Source organism: Nicotiana tabacum, chromosome 23, assembly GCF_000715075.1.
Source record: "Nicotiana tabacum cultivar K326 chromosome 23, ASM71507v2, whole genome shotgun sequence".
Classification (NCBI taxonomy): domain Eukaryota; kingdom Viridiplantae; phylum Streptophyta; class Magnoliopsida; order Solanales; family Solanaceae; genus Nicotiana; species Nicotiana tabacum.
In genome coordinates, this window is record NC_134102.1 from 38,678,220 (window position 1) to 38,697,078 (window position 18,859).

Below are 18,859 nucleotides of genomic sequence, written 5' to 3' on the forward strand. Positions count from 1 at the left end.
TCGTGAGTTTAGTGACCACGAGTGCGAAGAAGGAGGCATGACATAGGTATTTAATGCCTAATTTCAGAATTTTGCGTTGTTTTTACAAATTTTGAGGCTTGAAGAGTTGAAGAAGGCAATTTTGGAGATGGATTTTACCCAAATCACGAGGGTAAGCGTTCCTAATTTGATTTTGAATATATATTATTATTGCCCATAGATTATTACACCTTATTCAAAGATATAAATGGTAGAAATTTGGATTTTAAGGATGAAACTTAAGAGAATCTTTTTTTAGGTTTTGAGTGTCAATTTGAACTCTATTTGGATTCTAATCATATATTTGGAACTTGTGTGCAAAGTTTGGTCGTGATCCGTATTGTCCAAGTTTGATTTAGATGTGTTTGGCGATGTTGGAATATTTGAAAGTTAAGAGAAGGATTTCGACCTTTGATTCTGGGTTTTGATGTTATTTATTGTGTTTCGAGCATTTGCATTAGTTTGAATTTGGTATATGAACTTGTTGGTATGATTGGATGGGGTCTCAAGGGGCTCACAAATGTTTCGGAGTAGTTTCGGACAATTCAAGGACCATTTCAAATGCTAGATTTTGGCTATAAGAGTATACATCGCGATCGCGGAGCTTTGGACCGCGTTCGGGAACAGTAAAGTACAACTTTTGTCTGTTTATCGCGTTCGCAGATGGACTGATTGCGATTGAGCAAAAGAAATTTCTGTTGTCACTGATCTGATTTCGAAAGCTTATATATTGCAATCAATAAGGAATTTTTGGGTGATATAAAAATTTAGGTTATAACCCCTTATGTCTAGATTTCAGAAAATCAAAGTGGCGATCACGAAGGATAACATCATGCTTGAGATTTTGTGAACCGCGATCGTGAGGTTAGTGACCACGATCGCGAAGAAGGAGGGCTAACATGGGTATTTAATACATAATTTTGGGATTGTGAGCTTGTTTTTACAAATTTTGAGGCTTAAAGAGTGGAAGAAGGCAATTTTGGAGATGTATTTTACCCAAATCACGAGGGTAAGAGTTCCTAATTAGAATTTGAATATATATTGTGATTACCCATGGATTATTACACCTTATTAAAAGATTTAAATGGTAGAAATTGGGATTTTAAGGATGAAACTTAAGAGAGTCTTTTTTGAGGTTTTGAGTGTCGATTTGAACTCTATTTGGAATTTAATCATATATTTGAAACTTGTGTGCAAAGTTTGGTCGTGATCCGGAATGTCCAAGTGTAATTTGGATGCGTTTGGCGAAGTTGGTATGTGTGAAAGTTAAGAAAAGGATTTCGACCTTGGATTCTTGGTATTGATGTTATTTTTGGTGTTTCGTGCATTTTCATTAGTTTGAATTAGGTATATGAACTTGTAGGTATGATTGGACGGGGTCCCATGGGCCTAACATAAGTTTTGGGGTAGTTTCGGACCATTTCTAGGAACATTTCAGATGCTGGTTTTTGGCTACAAGACTATACATCAGGATCGCGGAGCTTTGGACCATGTTCGGGAACAGTAAAGTGCGGTTTTTGTCTTGTTTGTCGCGTTCGCAGAGGGGCTGTTCATGATTGCGCAGATAAAATTTCTACTGTTATTGGTCTAATTTCGGGAGCTTATATATTGCAATCAACGAGGAACTTGTGGGTGATTTAAAAATATAAGTTGTAGCCCCTTATGTGTAGATTTCAGAAAATCAAAGTGGTGATAACGAATGGTAAAATCGTACTGGAGATTTTATGAACCGCGATCGTGAGTTTAGTGACCACGAGCGCGAAGAAGGAGGCATGACATAGGTATTTAATGCCTAATTGCAGAATTTTGCATGTTTTTACAAAATTTGAGGCTTGAAGAGTTGAAGAAGGTAATTTTGAAGATGGATTTTACCCAAATCACGAGGGTAAGCGTTCCTAATTTGATTTTGAATATATATTATGATTACCCATATATTATTACACCTTATTCAAAGATATAAATGGTAGAAATTTGGATTTTAAGGATGAAACTTAAGAGAATCTTTTTTTAGGTTTTGAGTGTCAATTTGAACTCTATTTGGAATCTAATCATATATTTGGAACTTGTGTGCAAAGTTTGGTCGTGATCCGTATTGTCGAAGTGTGATTTGGATGCGTTTGGCGACGTTGGAATATTTGAAAGTTAAGAGAAGGATTTCGACCTTTGATTCTGGGTTTTGATATTATTTATGGTGTTTCGAGCATTTGCATTAGTTTGAATTTGGTATATGAACTTGTTGGTATGATTGGATGGGGTCTCAAGGGGCTCACAAATGTTTCGGGGTAGTTTCGGACAATTTAAGGACCATTTCAGATGCTAGTTTTTGGCTATGAGAGTATACATCGCGATCGCGGAGCTTTGGACCGCGTTCGGGAACAGTAAAGTACAGCTTTTGTCTGTTTATCGTGTTCGCAGATGGACTGATCGCGATTGCGCAAAAGCAATTTCTGTTGTCACTGATCTGATTTCGAAAGCTTATATATTGCAATCAATAAGGAATTTTTGGGTGATATAAAAATATAGGTTATAACCCCTTATGTCTAGATTTCAGAAAATCAAAGTGGCGATCACGAAGGATAACATCATGCTTGAGATTTTGTGAACTGCGATCGTGAGGTTAGCGACCACGATCGCGAAGAAGGAGGGCTAACATGGGTATTTAATACCTAATTTTGGGATTGTGAGCTTGTTTTTACAAATTTTGAGGCTTAAAGAGTGGAAGAAGGCAATTTTGGAGATGTATTTTACTCATATCACGAGGGTAAGAGTTCCTAATTAGAATTTGAATATATATTGTGATTACCCATGGATTATTACACCTTATTAAAAGATTTAAATGGTAGAAATTGGGATTTTAAGGATGAAACTTAAGAGAGTCTTTTTTGAGGTTTTGAGTGTCGATTTGAACCCTATTTGGAATTTAATCATATATTTGAAACTTGTGTGCAAAGTTTGGTCGTGATCCGGAATGTCCAAGTGTAATTTGGATGCGTTTGGCGAAGTTGTTATGTGTGAAAGTTAAGAAAAGGATTTCGACCTTAGATTCTTGGTATTGATGTTATTTTTGGTGTTTCGTGCATTTTCATTAGTTTGAATTAGGTATATGAACTTGTTGGTATGATTGGACGGAGTCCCAAGGGCCTAACATAAGTTTTGGGGTAGTTTCGGACCATTTCTAGGACCATTTTAGATACTGGTTTTTGGCTACAGGACTATACATTACGATCGCGGAGCTTTGGACCGTGTTGGGGAACAGTAAAGTGCGGTTTTTGTCTTGTTTGTCGCGTTCGCAGAGGGGCTGTTCATGATTGCGCAGAAGAAATTTCTACTGTTATTGGTCTGATTCTGGAGCTTATATATTGCAATCAATGAGGAACTTGTGGGTGATTTAAAAATATAAGTTGTAGCCCTTTATGTGTAGATTTCAGAAAATCAAAGTGGTGATAACGAATGGTAAAATCGTGCTGGAGATTTTATGAACCGCGATCGTGAGTTTAGTGACCACGAGCGCAAAGAAGGAGGCATGACATAGGTATTTAATGCCTAATTTCAGAAATTTGCGTTTTTTTTACAAATTTTGAGGCTTGAAGAGTTGAAGAAGGCAATTTTGGAGATGGATTTTACCCAAATCACGAGGGTAAGCGTTCCTAATTTGATTTTGAATATATATTATGATTACCCATAGATTATTACACCTTATTCAAAGATATAAATAGTAGAAATTTGGATTTTAAGGATGAAACTTAAGAGAATCTTTTTTTAGGTTTTGAGTGTCGATTTTAACTCTATTTGGAATCTAATCATATATTTGGAACTTGTGTGCAAAGTTTGGCGTGATCCGTATTGTCCAAGTGTGATTTGGATGCGTTTGGCGACCTTCGAATATTTGAAAGTTAAGATAAGGATTTTGACCTTTGATTCTGGGTTTTGATGTTATTTATGGTGTTTCGAGCATTTGCATTAGTTTGAATTTGGTATATGAACTTGTTGGTATGATTGGATGGGGTCTCATGGGGCTCACAAATATTTCGGGGTAGTTTCGGACAATTCAAAGACCATTTCAGATGCTAGTTTTTGGCTATAAGAGTATACATCGCGATCGCGGAGCTTTGGACCGCGTTCGAGAACAGTAAAGTACAGCTTTTGTCTGTTTATCGCGTTCGCAGAGGGACTAATCGCGTTTGCGCAAAAGAAATTTCTGTTGTCACTGATCTAATTTCGAAAGCTTATATATTGCAATCAATAAGGAAATTTTGGGTGATATAAAAATATGGGTTATAGCCCCTTATGTCTAGATTTCAGAAAATCAAAGTGGCGATCACGAAGGATAACATCATGCTTGAGATATTGTGAACCGCGATCGTGAGGTTAGTGACTACGATCGCGAAGAAGGAGGGCTGACATGGGTATTTAATACCTAATTTCGGGATTGTGAGCTTGTTTTTACAAATTTTGAGGCTTAAAGAGTGGAAGAAGGAAACTTTGGAGATGTATTTTACCCAAATCACGAGGGTAAGCGTTCCTAATTAGAATTTGAATATATATTATGATTACCCATGGATTATTACACCTTATTAAAAGATTTAAATGGTAGAAATTAGGATTTTAAGGATGAAACTTAAGAGAGTCTTTTTTTAGGTTTTGAGTGTCGGTTTGAACTTTATTTGGAATTTAATCATATATTTGGAACTTGTGTGCAATGTTTGGTCGTGATCCGGAATGTCCAAGTGTAATTTGGATGCGTTTGGCGAAGTTGGTATATTTGATAGTTAAGAAAAGGATTTCGACCTTGGATTCTTGGTATTGATGTTATTTTTCGTGTTTTGAGCATTTGCATTAGTTTTAATTAGGTATATGAACTTGTTGGTATGATTGGACGGGGTGCCAAGGGCCTCACATAAGTTTTGGGGTAGTTTCAGACCATCTATAGGACCATTTCAGATGCTGGTTTTTTAGCTATAGGAGTATACATCACGATCACGGAGCTTTGGACTGCGTTCGGGAACAGTAAAGTGCGGTTTTTGTCTTGTTTATCGCGTTCGCAGAGGGGCTGTTCACGATTACGCAAAAGAAATTTCTACTTTCACTGGTCTGATTTCGGGCGCTTATATATTGCAATCAATGAGGAACTTGTGGGTGATTTAAAAATATAAGTTGTAGCCCTTATGTCTAGATTTCAGAAAATCAAAGTGGTGATTACGAATGGTAAAATTGTGCTGGAGATTTTGTGAACCGCGATCGTGAGGTTAGTGACCACGATCGCGAAGAAGGAGGCATGACATAGGTATTTAATGCCTAATTTCAGAATTTTGAGCTTGTTTTTACAAATTTTGAGGCTTGAATAGTGGAATAAGGCAATTTTGGCGATGAATTTTACCCAAATCCCTAGGGTAAGCATTCCTAATTTGATTTTGAATATATATTATGATTACCCATGGATTATTACACCTTATTTAAAGATATAAATGGTAGAAATTTGGATTTTAAGGATGAAACTTAAGAGAGTCGTTTTTTAAGTTTTGAGAGTCGATATCAACTCTATTTGGAATCTAATCATATATTTGGAACTTGTGTGCAAAGTTTGGTCGTGATCCGTATTGTCCAAGTGTGATTTGGATGCGTTTGGCGACATTGGAATATTTGAAAGTTAAGAGAAGGATTTTGACCTTTGATTCTAGGTTTTGATATTATTTATGGTGTTTCAACCATTTGCATTAGTTTGAATTTGGTATATGAACTTGTTGGTATGATTGGATGGGGTCTCAAGGGGCTCACAAATGTTTCGGAGTAGTTTCGGACAATTCAAGGACCATTTCCGATGCTAGTTTTTGGCTATAAGAGTATACATCGCGATCGCGGAGGTTTGGACCGCGTTCGGGAACAGTAAAGTACAGCTTTTGTCTGTTTATCGCGTTCGCAGAGGGACTGATCGCGATTGCGCAAAAGAAATTTCTGTTGTCACTGATCTAATTTCGAAAGCTTATATATTGCAATCAATAAGGAAATTTTGGGTGATATAAAAATATGGGTTATAGCCCCTTATGTCTAGATTTCAAAAAATCAAAGTGGCGATCACGAAGGATAACATCATGCTTGAGATTTTGTTAACCGCGATCCTGAGGTTAGTGACCACGATCGCAAAGAAGGAGGGCTGACATGGGTATTTAATACCTAATTTCGGGATTGTGAGCTTGTTTTTACAAATTTTGAGGATTAAAGAGTGGAAGAAGGAAATTTTGAAGATGTATTTTACCCAAATCACGAGGGTAAGCGTTCCTAATTAGAATTTGAATATATATTATGATTACCCATGGATTATTTCACCTTATTAAAAGATTTAAACGGTAGAAATTGGGATTTTAAGGATGAAACTTAAGAGAGTCTTTTATGAGGTTTTGAGTGTCGATTTGAACTCTATTTGGAATTTAATCATATATTTGAAACTTGTGTGCAAAGTTTGGTCGTAATCCGGATTGTCCAAGTGTAATTTGGATGCGTTTGGCGAAGTTGGTATATTTGAAAGTTAAGAAAAGGATTTCGACCTTGGATTCTTGGTATTGATGTTATTTTTGGTGTTTCGAGCATTTGCATTAGTTTGAATTAGGCATATGAACTTGTTGGTATGATTGGATGGGGTCCCAAGGGCGTCACATAAGTTTTGGGGTAGTTTCAAACCATTTATAAGACCATTTCAGATGCTGGTTTTTGGCTACAGGAGTATATATCACGATCGCGAAGCTTTGGACTGCGTTCGGGAACAGTAAAGTGCGGTTTTTGTCTTGTTTATCGCATTCGCAGAGGGGCTGTTCACGATTGCGCAGAAGAAATTTCTACTGTCACTGGTCTTATTTTAGGAGCTTATATATTGCAAATAATGAGGAACTTGCGGGTGATTTAAAAATATAAGTTGTAGCCCCTTATGTCTAGATTTCAGAAAATCAAAGTGGTGATAACGAATGGCAAAATCGTGCTGGAGATTTTGTGAACTGCGATCGTGAGGTTAGTGACCACGATCGCGAAGAAGGAGGCATGACATAGGTATTTAATGCCTAATTTCAGAATTTTAAGCTTGTTTTAACAAATTTTGAGGCTTGAATAGTGGAATAAGGCAATTTTGGCGATGGATGTTACCCAAATCACTAGGGTATGCGTTCCTAATTTGATTTTGAATATATATTATGATTACCCATGGATTATTACACCTTATTCAAAGATATAAATGGTAGAAATTTGGATTTTAAGGATGAAACTTAAGAGAGTCATTTTTTAAGTTTTGAGTGTCGATTTGAACTCTATTTGGAATCTAATCATATATTTGGAACTTGTGTGCAAAGTTTGGTCGTGATCCGGAATGTCCAAGTGTAATTTGGATGCGTTTGGCGAAGTTGGTATATTTGAAAGTTAAGAAAAGGATTTCGACCTTGGATTCTTGGTATTTATGTTATTTTTCGTGTTTTGAGCATTTGCATTAGTTTGAATTAGGCATATGAACTTGTTGGTATGATTGGACAGGGTCCGAAGGGCCTCACATAAGTTTTGGGGTAGTTTCAGACCATTTATAGGACCATTTCAGATGCTGGTTTGTGGCTATAGGAGTATACATCACGATCACGGAGCTTTGGACCGCGTTCGGGAAAAGTAAAGTGCGGTTTTTGTTTTGTTTATCGCGTTCGCAGAGGGGTTGTTCACGATTGCGCAGAAAAAATTTCTACTGTCACTGGTCTGATTTCGGGAGCTTATATATTGCAGTCAATGAGGAACTTGTGGGTGATTTAAAAATATAAGTTGTAGCCCCATATGTCTAGATTTCAGAAAATCAAAGTGGTGATAACGAATGGTAAAATCGTGCTGGAGATTTTGTGAACCGCGATCGTGAGGTTAGTGACCACGATCGCGAAGAAGGAGGCATGACATAGGTATTTAATGCCTAATTTCAGAATTTTTAGCTTGTTTTTACAAATTTTGAGGCTTGAATAGTGGAATAAGGCAATTTTGGCGATGGATTTTACCCAAATCACTAGGGTAAGCATTCCTAATTTGATTTTGAATATATATTATGATTACCCATGGATTATTACACCTTATTCAAAGATATAAATGGTAGAAATTTGGATTTTAAGGATGAAACTTAAGAGAGTCGTTTTTTAAGTTTTGAGTGTTGATTTGAACTCTATTTGGAATCTAATCATATATTTGGAACTTGTGTGCAAAGTTTGGTCGTGATCCGTATTGTCCAAGTGTGATTTGGATGCGTTTGGCGATGTTGAAATGTTTGAAAGTTAAGAGAAGGATTTCGACCTTTGATTTTGGGTTTTGATGTTATTTATGGTGTTTCAAGCATTTGCATTAGTTTGAATTTGGTATATGAACTTGTTGGTATAATTGGATGGGGTCTCAAGGGGCTCACATATGTTTCTGGGTAGTTTCGAACAATTGAATGACCATTTCAGATGCTAGTTTTTGGCTATAAGAGTATACATCGTGATTGCGGAGCTTTGGACAGCATTCGGGAACAGTAAAGTGCAGCTTTTGTTTGTTTATCACGTTCGCAGATGGACTGATCGCGATGGCGCAAAAGAAATTTCTGTTGTCACTGATCTGATTTTGGAAGCTTATATATTGCAATCAATAATGAAATTTTGGGTGATTTAATAATATAGGTTATAGACCCTTATCTCTAGATTTCAGAAAATCAAAGTGGCGATCACGAAGGATAACATCATGCTTGAGATTTTGTGAACCGCGATCGTGAGGTTAGTGACCACGATCGCGAAGAAGGAGGCCCGACATGGGTATTTAATACCTAATTTCGGGATTGTGAGCTTGTTTTTACAAATTTCGAGTCTTGAAGAGTGGAAGAAGGCAATTTTGGAGATGTATTTTACCCAAATGACGAGGGTAAACGTTCCTAATTAGATTTTGAATATATATTATGATTACCCATGGATTATTACAACTTATTCAAAGATATAAACGGTAGAAATTTGGATTTTAAGGATGAAACTTAAGAGAGTCTGTTTTTAGGTTTTGAGTGTCAATTTGAACTCTATTTGGAATCTAATCATATATTTGGAACTTGTGTGCAAAGTTTGGTCGTGATCAGTATTGTCAAAGTGTGATTTGGATGTGTTTGGCGAAGTGGAAATATTTGAAAGTTAAGAGAAGGATTTCGACCTTTGATTCTTGGTTTTGATGTTATTTATGGTGTTTTGAGCATCTGCATTAGTTTGAATTTTGTATATGAACTTGTTGGTATGATTAGATGGGGTCTCAAGGGGCTCACATATGTTTCGCGGTAGTTTCGGACAATTCAAGGACCATTTCAGATGCCAGTTTTTGGCTACAAGAGTAAACATCGCGATCGCGGAACTTTGTACCGCGTTCGGGAACAGTAAAGTGCAGCTTTTGTTTGTTTATCTTGTTCATAGAGGGACTGTTCGCGATTGCGCAAAAGAAATTTTTGTTGTCACTGATCTGATTTTGGAAGCTTATATATTGCAATTAATAATGAAATTTTGGGTGATTTAAAAATATAGATTATAGCCCCTTATCTCTAGATTTCATAAAATCAAAGTGGCGATCACGAAGGATAACATCATGCTTGAAATTTTGTGAACCGCGATCGTGAGGTTAGTGACCACGATCGCGAAGAAGGAGGCCTGACATGGGTATTTAATACCTAATTTCGGGATTGTGAGCTTGTTTTTACAAATTTTTAGTCTTGAAGAGTGGAATAAGGCAATTTTGGAGATGTATTTTACCCAAATCACGAGGGTAAGCGTTCCTAATTAGAATTTGAATATATATTATGATTACACATGGATTATTACACCTTATTCAAAGATTTAAATGGTAGAAATTAGGATTTTAAGGATGAAACTTAAGAGTCTTTTTTGAGGTTTTGAGTGTCGATTTGAACTCTATTTGAAATCTAATCATATATTTAGAACTTGCGTGGAAAGTTTGGTCGTGATCCGGAATGTCAAAGTGTAATCTGGATGCGTTTGGCGAAGTTGGTATATTTGAAAGTTAAGAAAAGGATTTCGACCTTGGATTCTTGGTATTGATGTTATTTTTTGTGTTTCGAGCATTTGAATTAGTTTGCATTAGGTATATAAACTTGTTGGTATGATTGGACGGGGTCCCAAGGGCCTCACATAAGTTTTGAGGTAGTTTTGGACCATTTCTAGGACCATTTCAGATGCTGGTTTTTGGCAACAAGACTTTACATCATGATCGCAGAGCTTTGGACCGCGTTCGGGAACAGTAGAGTGCAGTTTTTGTCATTTTATCGCGTTCGCAGATGTGCTGTTTGTGATTGCGCAGAAGAAATTTCTACTGTCACTGGTCGGATTTCGGGAGCTTATATATTGCAATCAATGAGGAACTTGGGGGTGATTTAAAAATATAAGTTGTAGCCCCTTATGTCGAGATTTCAGAAAATGAAAGTGGTGATAGAGAATGGTAAAATCGTGCTGGAGATTTTGTGAACCGTGATCGTGAGGTTAGTGACCACGATCGCGAAGAAGGAGGCATGACATAGGTATTTAATGCCTAATTTCAGAATTTTAAGCTTGTTTTTACAAATTTTAAGGCTTGAATAATGGAAGAAGGCAATTTTGGAGATGGATTTTACCCAAATCACGAGGGTAAGCGTTCCTAATTTGATTTTGAATATATATTATGATTACCCATGGATTATCACACCTTATTCAAAGATATAAACGGTAGAAATTTTGATTTTAAGGATGAAACTTAAGCGAGTCTTTTTTTAGGTTTTGAATGTCGATTTAAACTCTATTTGGAATCTAATCATATATTTGCAAATTGTGTGCAACGTTTGGTCGTGATCCATATTGTCCAAATGTGATTTGGATTCGTTTGGCGAAGTTGAAATATTTGAAAGTTAAGGGAAGGATTTCGACCTTTGATTCTGGTTTTTGATGTAATTTATGGTGTTTCGAGCATTTGCATTAGTTTGATTTTGGTATATGAACATGTTGGTATGATTTGATGGGGTCTCAAGGGGCTCACATATGTTTCTGGGTAGTTTCGAACAATTCAAGGACCATTTCAGATGATAGTTTTTGGCTACAAGAGTATACATCGCGATCGCGGAGCTTTGGACCGCGTTCGGGAACAGTAAAGTGCAGCTTTTTTCTATTTATCGCGTTCGCAGAGGGACTGTTCGCGATTGCGCAAAAGAAATTTTTGTTGTCACTGATCTAGATTTCAGAAAATCAAAGTTGCGATCACGAAGGATAACATCATGCTTGATATTTTGTGAACCACGATCGCGAAGAAGGAGGCCTGACATGGGTATTTAATACCTAATTTCGGGATTGTGAGCTTGTTTTTACAAATTTTGAGTCTTGAAGAGTGGAAGAAGGCAATTTTTGAGATGTATTTTACCCAAATCATGAGGGTAAGCACTCCTAATTAGAATTTGAATATATATTATGATTACACATGGATTATCACACCTTATTCAATGATATAAACGGTAGAAATTTTGATTTTAAGGATGAAACTTAAGCGAGTCTTTTTTAGGTTTTGAATGTCGATTTAAACTCTATTTGGAATCTAATCATATATTTGCAAATTGTGTGCAACGTTTGGTCGTGATCCATATTGTCCAAATGTGATTTGGATTCGTTTGGCGAAGTTGGAATATTTGAAAGTTAAGGGAAGGATTTCGACCTTTGATTCTGGTTTTTGATGTAATTTATGGTGTTTCGAGCATTTGCATTAGTTTGATTTTGGTATATGAACATGTTGGTATGATTGGATGGGGTCTCAAGGGGCTCACATATGTTTCTGGGTAGTTTCGAACAATTCAAGGACCATTTCAGATGATAGTTTTTGGCTACAAGAGTATACATCGCGATCGCGGAGCTTTGGACCGCGTTCGGGAACAGTAAAGTGCAGCTTTTTTCTATTTATCGCGTTCGCAGAGGGACTGTTCGCGATTGCGCAAAAGAAATTTTTGTTGTCACTGATCTAGATTTCAGAAAATCAAAGTTGCGATCACGAAGGATAACATCATGCTTGATATTTTGTGAACCACGATCGCGAAGAAGGAGGCCTGACATGGGTATTTAATACCTAATTTCGGGATTGTGAGCTTGTTTTTACAAATTTTGAGTCTTGAAGAGTGGAAGAAGGCAATTTTTGAGATGTATTTTACCCAAATCATGAGGGTAAGCACTCCTAATTAGAATTTGAATATATATTATGATTACACATGGATTATTACACATTATTCAAAGATTTAAACGGTAGAAATTAGGATTTTAAGGATGACACTTAAGAGAGTCTTTTTTGAGGTTTTGAGTGTCGATTTGAACTCTATTTGGAATCTAATCATATATTTAGAACTTGTGTGCAAATTTTGGTCGTGATCCGGAATGTCAAAGTGTAATCTGGATGCGTTTGGCGAAGTTGGTATATTTGAAAGTTAAGAAAAGGATTTCGACCTTGGATTCTTGGTATTGATGTTATTTTTTGTGTTTCGAGCATTTGCATTAGTTTGCATTAGGAATATGAACTTGTTGGTATGATTGGACGGGGTCCCAAGGGCCTCACATAAGTTTTGGGGTAGTTTTGGACCATTTCTAGGACCATTTCATATGCTGGTTTTTGGCTACAGGACTTTACATCACGATCGCAGAGCTTTGGACCGCGTTCGGGAACAGTAGAGTGCAGTTTTTGTCATTTTATCTCGTTCGCAGATGGGCTGTTTGTGATTGCGCAGAAGAAATTTCTACTGTCACTGGTCTGATTTAGGGAGCTTATATATTGCAATCAATGAGGAACTTGAGGGTGATTTAAAAATATAAGTTGTAGCCCCTTATGTCTAGATTTCAGAAAATCAAAGTGGTGATAACGAATGGTAAAATCGTGCTGGATATTTTGTGAACTGCGATCGTGAGGTTAGTGACAACGATCGCGAAGAAGGAGGCATGACATAGGTATTTAATGCCTAATTTCAGAATTTTGAGCTTGTTTTTACAAATTTTAAGGCTTGAAGTGTGGAAGAAGGCAATTTTGGAGATGGATTTTACCCAAATCACGAGGGTAGGCGTTCCTAATTTGATTTTGAATATATATTATGATTACCCATGGATTATTACACCTTATTCAAAGATATAAATGGTAGAAATTTTGATTTTAAGGATGAAACTTAAGAGAGTCTTTTTTTAGGTTTTGAATGTCGATTTAAACTCTATTTGGAATCTAATCATATATTTGGAACTTGTGTGCAAAGTTTGGTCGTGATCCGTATTATCCAAATGTGATTTGGATGCGTTTGGCAAAGTTGGAATATTTGAAAGTTAAGAGAAGGATTTCGACCTTTGATTCTGGGTTTTGATATTATTTATGGTGTTTCGAGCATTTGCATTAGTTTGATTTTGGTATATGAACTTGTTGGTATGATTGGATGGGGTCTCAAGGGGCTCACATATGTTTCTGGGTAGTTTCGAACAATTCAAGGACCATTTCAGATGATAGTTTTTGGCTACAAGAGTATACATCACGATCGTGGAGCTTTGGACCGCGTTCGGGAACAGTAAAGTGCAGCTTTTGTCTGTTTATCGCGTTCGCAGAGGGACTTTTCGCGATTGCGCAAAAGAAATTTCTGTTGTCACTGATCTAGATTTCAGAAAATCTAAGTTGCGATCACGAAGGATAACATCATGCTTGATATTTTGTGAACTGCGATCGTGAGGTTAGTGACCACGATCGCGAAGATGGAGGCCTGACATGGGTATTTAATACCTAATTTCGGGATTGTGAGCTTGTTTTTACAAATTTTGAGTCTTGAAGTGTGGAAAAAGTCAATTTTTGAGATGTATTTTACCCAAATCATGAGGGTAAGCGTTCCTAATTAGAATTTGAATATATATTATGATTACACATGGATTATTACACCTTATTCAAAGATTTAAATGGTAGAAATTAGGATTTTAAGGATGAAACTTAAGAGAGTCTTTTTTGAGGTTTTGAGTGTCGATTTGAACTCTATTTGGAATCTAATCATATATTTAGAACTTGTGTGCAAATTTTGGTCGTGATCCGGAATGTCAAAGTGTAATCTGGATGCGTTTGGCGAAGTTGGTATATTAGAAAGTTAAGAAAAGGATTTCGACCTTGGATTCTTGGTATTGATGTTATTTTTTGTGTTTCGAGCATTTGCATTAGTTTGCATTAGGAATATGAACTTGTTGGTATGATTGGACGGGGTCCCAAGGGCCTCACATAAGTTTTGGGGTAGTTTTGGACCATTTCTAGGACCATTTCATATGCTGGTTTTTGGCTACAGGACTTTGCATCACGATCGCAGAGCTTTGGACCGCGTTCGGGAACAGTAGAGTGCAGTTTTTGTCATTTTATCGCGTTCGCAGATGGGCTGTTTGTGATTGCGCAGAAGAAATTTCTACTGTCACTGGTCTGATTTCGGGAGCTTATATATTGCAATCACTGAGGAACTTGTGGGTGATTTAAAAATATAAGTTGTAGCCCCTTATGTCTAGATTTCAGAAAATCAAAGTGGTGATAACGAATGGTAAAATCGTGCTGGAGATTTTGTGAACTGCGATCGTGAGGTTAGTGACCACGATCGCGAAGAAGGAGGCATGACATAGGTATTTAATGCCTAATTTCAGAATTTTGAGCTTGTTTTTACAAATTTTAAGGCTTGAAGAGTGGAAGAAGGCAATTTTGGAGATGGATTTTACCCAAATCACGAGGGTAGGTGTTCCTAATTTCATTTTGAATATATATTATGATTACCCATGGATTATTACACCTTATTCAAAGATATAAACGGTAAAAATTTTGATTTTAAGGATGAAACTTAAGAGAGTCTTTTTTTAGGTTTTGAATGTCGATTTAAACTCTATTTGAAATCTAATCATATATTTGGAACTTGTGTGTAAAGTTTGGTCGTGATCCGTATTATCCAAATGTGATTTGGATGCGTTTGGTGAAGTTGGAATATTTGAAAGTTAAGAGAAGGATTTCGACCTTTGATTCTGGGTTTTGATGTTATTTATGGTGTTTCGAGCATTTGCATTAGTTTGATTTTGGTATATGAACTTGTTGGTATGATTGGATGGGGTCTCAAGGGGCTCACATATGTTTCTAGGTAGTTCGAACAATTCAAGGACCATTTCAGATGATAGTTTTTGGCTACAAGAGTATACATCGCGATCGCGGAGCTTTGGACCGCGTTCGGGAACAGTAAAGTGCAGCTTTTGTGTGTTTATCGCGTTCGCAGAGGGACAGTTCGCGATTGCACAAAAGAAATTTCTGTTGTCACTGATCTAGATTTCAGAAAATCAAAGTTGTGATCACGAAGGATAACATCATGCTTGATATTTTGTGAACCGCGATCGTGAGGTTAGTGACCACGATCGCGAAGAAGGAGGCCTGACATGGGTATTTAATACCTAATTTCGGGATTGTGAGCTTGTTTTTACAAATTTTGAGTCTTGAAGAGTGGAAGAAGGCAATTTTGGAGATGTATTTTACCCAAATCATGAGGGTAAGCGTTCCTAATTAGAATTTGAATATATATTATGATTACACATGGATTATTACACCTTATTCAAAGATTTAAACGGTAGAAATTAGGATTTTAAGGATGACACTTAAGAGAGTCTTTTTTGAGGTTTTGAGTGTCGATTTGAACTCTATTTGGAATCTAATCATATATTTAGAACTTGTGTGCAAATTTTGGTCGTGATCCGGAATGTCAAAGTGTAATCTGGATGCGTTTGGCGAAGTTGGTATATTTGAAAGTTAAGAAAAGGATTTCGACCTTGGATTCTTGGTATTGATGTTATTTTTTGTGTTTCGAGCATTTGCATTAGTTTGCATTAGGAATATGAACTTGTTGGTATGATTGGACGGGGTCCCAAGGGCCTCACATAAGTTTTGGGGTAGTTTTGGACCATTTCTAGGACCATTTCATATGCTGGTTTTTGGCTACAGGACTTTACATCACGATCGCAGAGCTTTGGACCGCGTTCGGGAACAGTAGAGTGCAGTTTTTGTCATTTTATCGCGTTCGCAGATGGCCTGTTTGTGATTGCGCAGAAGAAATTTATACTGTCACTGGTCTGATTACAAGAGCTTATATATTGCAATCAATGAGGAACTTGTGGGTGATTTAAAAATATAAGTTGTAGCCCCTTATGTCTAGATTTCAGAAAATCAAAGTGGTGATAACGAATGGTAAAATCGTGCTGGAGATTTTGTGAACTGCGATCGTGAGGTTAGTGACCACGATCGCGAAGAAGGAGGCATGACATAGGTATTTAATGCCTAATTTCAGAATTTTGAGCTTGTTTTTACAAATTTTAAGGCTTGAAGAGTGGAAGAAAGCAATTTTGGAGATGGATTTTACCCAAATCACGAGGGTAGGTGTTCCTAATTTGATTTTGAATATATATTATGATTACCCATGGATTATTACACCTTATTCAAAGATATAAACAATAGAAATTTGGATTTTAAGGATGAAACTTAAGAGAGTCTTTTTTTAGGTTTTGAATGTCGATATGAACTCTATTTGGAATCTAATCATATATTTGGAACTTGTGTGCAAAGTTTGGTCGTGATCCGTATTGTCCAAATGTGATTTGGATGCGTTTGGCGAAGTTGGAATATTTGAAAGTTAAGATAAGGATTTTGACCTTTGATTCTGGGTTTTGATGTTATTTATTGTATTTCGAGCATTTGCATTAGTTTGATTTTGGTATATGAACTTGTTGGTATGATTGGATGGGGTCTCAAAGGGCTCACATATGTTTCGTGGTAGTTACGGACAATTCAAGGACTATTTGGAATATAATCATATATTTGGATCTTGTGTGCAAAGTTTGATCGTGATCCGTATTGTCCAAGTGTTATTTGGATGCGTTTGGCGAAGTTGGAATATTTGAAAGTTAAGAGAAGGATTTCGACCTTTGATTATGGGTTTTGATGTTATATATGGTGTTTCGAGCATTTGTATTAGTTTGAATTTGGTATATGAACTTGTTTGTATGATTGGATGGGGTCTCGAGGGGCTCACATATGTTTCGGGCTCACAGATGCTAGTTTTTGGCTAAAAGAGTATACATCGCCATCGCGGAGCTTTGTACCGCGTTCGGGAACAGTAGAGTGCAGTTTTTGTCATTTTATCGCGTTCGCTGATGGGCTGTTTGTGATTGTGCAGAAGAAATTTCTACTGTCGCGATCGCAGAGTCTTTTTTAGGTTTTGAATGCCGATATGAACTCTATTTGGAATCTAATCATATATTTGGAACTTGTGTGCAAAGTTTGGTCGTGATCCGTATTGTCTAAATGTGATTTGGATGCGTTTGGAGAAGTTGGAATATTTGAAAGTTAAGAGAAGGATTTCGACCTTTGATTCTGGGTTTTGATGTTATATATGGTGTTCCGAGCATTTGTATTAGTTTGAATTTGGTATATGAACTTGTTTGTATAATTGGATGGGGTCTCAACGTGCTCACATATGTTTCGGGCTCACAGATGCTAGTTTTTGGCTACAAGAGTATACATCGCGATCGCGGAGCTTTGTACTGCATTCGGGAACAGTAAAGTGCAGCTTTTGTCTGTTTATCACGTCCCAGAGGGACTGTTCGCGATTGCACAAAAGAAATTTCTGTTGTCACTGATCTGATTTTGGAAGCTTATATATGAACTTGTTGGTATGATTGGACGGGGTTCCAAGTGCCTCACATAAGTTTTGGGGTAGTTTAGGACCATTTCTAGGACCATTTCAGATGCTGGTTTTTGGCTACAGGACTATACATCACGATCGCGGAGCTTTGGACCGCGTTCGGGACAGTAAAGTGCGGTTTTTGTATTGTTTATCGCGTTCGCAGAGGGGCTGTTCACTATTGGACAGAAGAAATTTCTACTGTCACTGGTCTGATTTCGAGAGCTTATATATTGCAATCAATGAGGAACTTGTGGGATTTAAAAATATAAGTTGTAGCCCCTTATGTCTAGCTTTAAGAAAATCAAAGTGGTGATAACGAATGGTAAAATCGAGCTGGAGATTTTGTGAACCGCGATCGTGAGGTTAGTGACCACGATCGCGAAGAAGGAGCAATGACATAGGTATTTAATGCATAATTTCAGAATTTTGAGCTTGTTTTTACAAATTTTGAGGCTTGAAGAGTGGAAGAAGGCAATTTTGGAGATGGATTTTACCCAAATCACGAGGGTAAGCGTTCCTAATTTGATTTTGAATATATATTTTGATTACCCATGGATTATTACACCTTATTCAAAGATATAAATGGTAGAAATTTTGATTTTAAGGATGAAACTTAAGAGAATCTTTTTTTAGGTTTTGAGTGTCGATTTGAACTCTATTTGGAATCTAATCATATATTTGGAACTTGTTGCAGAGTTTGGTCGTGATCCGTATTGTCCAAGTGTGATTTGGATGCGTTTGGCGAAGTTGGAATATTTGAAAGTTAAGAGAAGGATTTCGACCTTTGATTCTGGGTTTTGATGTTATTTATGGTGTTTCGAGCATTTGCATTAGTTTGAATTTGGTATATGAACTTGTTGGTATGATTGGATGGGGTCTCAAGGGGCTCACATATGTTTCGGGGTAGTTTCGGACAATTCAAGGACCATATCAGATGCTAGTTTTTGTCTACAAGAGTATACATGGCGATCGCGGAGCTTTGGACTGGATTCGGGAAGAGTAAAGTGCAGCTTTTGTCTGTTTATCGCGTTCGCAAAGGGACTGTTCGCGATTGCGCAAAAGAAATTTATGTTGGCACTCATCTGATTTCGGAAGCTTATATATTGC